This window comes from Oratosquilla oratoria, chromosome 8 (assembly GCF_046742065.1).
Source record: "Oratosquilla oratoria isolate Oo_2021 chromosome 8, ASM4674206v1, whole genome shotgun sequence".
NCBI classification, from domain to species: Eukaryota; Metazoa; Arthropoda; class Malacostraca; order Stomatopoda; family Squillidae; genus Oratosquilla; species Oratosquilla oratoria.
Genome location: NC_134784.1, coordinates 51,078,164 through 51,080,663, shown reverse-complemented (window position 1 = coordinate 51,080,663; position 2,500 = coordinate 51,078,164). Strand labels below are relative to the sequence as shown.

General features: G+C 40.8%; 1 protein-coding gene across 1 annotated transcript in view; it reads right to left on the bottom strand.

Moving 5' to 3' along the window:
- Window positions 1-2,500, bottom strand: part of LOC143027713 (A-type potassium channel modulatory protein KCNIP1-like) — a gene marked incomplete in the record, with an annotated part of 806,525 nt that overhangs the window by 469,937 nt on the left and 334,088 nt on the right.

Genomic DNA, 2,500 nt, shown 5'->3' with positions numbered 1-2,500 from the left:
TTTAAAAACAAAAGCAAAAATGAGTATCATATGGGTGCTGAGGACAGCCTGATTTATAGAATATACATATACATATACATATACATATACATATACATATACATATACATATACATATACATATACATATACATATACATATACATATACATATACATATACATATACATATACATATACGAGTATATACGATTATATTGCATATATTTTTATCCAAGTGAATTTTCATATTTCAATCTATATTAGATATAAGTGCCTAGGCTGAATCCTTATTCCAATCACTGACGACTTCGTTGATGGATATTTCCATTTGTAGGACTCTTAAGTCTTGTCAGCTTCAGGATATTATTTCATGCCCGCTCAGTATTTAGTGTAGAATATATCTAATTGCAATGTTGTGTATTCCTTTTAGAAATTTAAGTAACATTGATTAAATTAAGTTCCCACGGTACTCCATTTTTAAGAAAGAATTAGTCTAAATGTTAACTTCTTTGTTTTTAATGAGGTTTGGGGACCATTCAGAGACGACATATTCTAAGAATGAGTGGAGTAGTATCTATGAATTGGTTAATGATATTTGGACTTTCGATGTCAAAAGGTCGCGGTTCCAGTCGCAGTTTCATATTTGTTCTTTTATGGAAAAGGCAAAGGACCGCGGGAATGGGGTCATGGATGAGGAGAAATGAGAAAAGAGGTGAGGAAAAAACAAACAGGGATTAATAGTTAGGAGAAATAAACATGGGAAGAAGAACGTGAACTAAACCAGGTAATAAGCTAGGAAAGAGAAAAAGAGAGAGAAGGACAAGTGGACGACGGAAGTGTAGACGTGAAAAGAAGGAGACGAAGGAAGGAGAGGGAGTTGGAAAGGGAAAATAAAGCGGAGAGTGTCGGAAGTGGACATGGGCCTTGTATCAAAAGAAGGTGAAGAACAGGGAAGATTGCCCACAGGTACAAAGGGACAATGAAAAGACGAGAAGAGGGAGATAGTAAGGAGAAGGGAGGCCATGAAGAGGGTAGGTCCACTTTGTGGGATGGAGTGGGGAAACAGAGATTGGAAAAGAACTTGTAGGGAAAAGAAGTGGAGGCGAGGTGGAGAAACGAGGCAAAACGACGGGGAGAGGAGGGGAATAGGGGAAGGGGGATAGAGGAGGAGAATGGGAAGGAAAGATGGAGATCAGGTGTCAGGATGAGAAGGAAGGAGAGTAGTGGGAGGGGAAGGGAGAAAGGGGGAAGGGAAAGGTAAGGGAGATCAGTTTATGGTGAGGGAGAGGGGGAGAGAATGGGGGAGGATGGTAGGAAATAAAGAAGGAGCGGGAAAATAAGGGAGAAATGAGAAAGAAAAGGACGGGAGTGAGGAAGGTGGAAGAGAAGTGAAAAGGATGAAGAAGAAAGATCACCCCCCCCTCAAAGATAAAAAATGGAGAGGAGTGAAAAAGAGAAAAGGAGTAGAGGGGAGATAAGAATTAAGAAAGAAGAGAGTAGAAGATAGGGAAGGGAGTAGAGGAAGAAGGGGGGGGGGACGGGACGGAAGGGATAGAGATGGAGATGGGAAAGGATGAGAAAGGGGAGGTGGAGAGGAGTGGAGGAGAGAGGAGTGAAAGGGAGGTGAGGGGGGAGGGGAAGGGAAGAGAAGGGGAGGGGAATATAGGAAAGAGAGGGTATAGAATAGGAAGGGGAGGTAATGGGAGTGAGTGGAGGGAATGCGTTGGAAGAGAAGAGTGAAAGAAGAAGAGAGTGAAGGGGAAGAAATAGACGAGAGAGGAAAGGGTTTCAGGGGACGGGGGAGGATAAAATGAAAGTGATAAAATGAGGGAAGAGAATGAAGGCACTCCACTTGGATCACAATGCGTAGTACAATAAAAGACAAATAGAAGATCATAAGAGTGCTATATACAGTACATTATGTATTAGGGATATAAAACAGGTATAATAGGAAAAGAAATGTGATCACATCTAGGTGACGAAAAAATAAAACCGAACAGTTTGAGAAAACTGGGATATGAAATGACAGTGAGGAGGAGGAAAAGGAAGAGGGAAGATAAAACAAGTCGAAGAGGAGAAGAAGGAATGGAATAGTTAAGAGAAAGTAATGAAGTTAGGTAAGATACACAAAGAAGGTTAATGGCAAATGTATAATGATTGCCATCTTCCCGGTTGACAGTGGGACAAGTGAGGTCTAGAAGAACAGCAAGGCGAGAATTGCCTTCATTAAATCGCAAGTAAATTTGCGTGGAGAAGGTGGAACCACGGTCATAGCATCATCTGAAGTGCAGCAGCATATTTTCGTATCCTGTGACGTACTTGAAACATAACGTTGTAGCAATCACAGACTGGATCTATTGATCTAGGATGCGAGTTTCAGTTTGTACTTGGTTTCGATTGATCTAGAAATGGTTCAAGTCAGGATCTGGCACTAGACTTAAGTGCAACAATAAAACCTCTTGAGTGAGACCCGGTGCTGAAAATGTTAACTTCAATTTGACATTTTTCTAAATTCCTG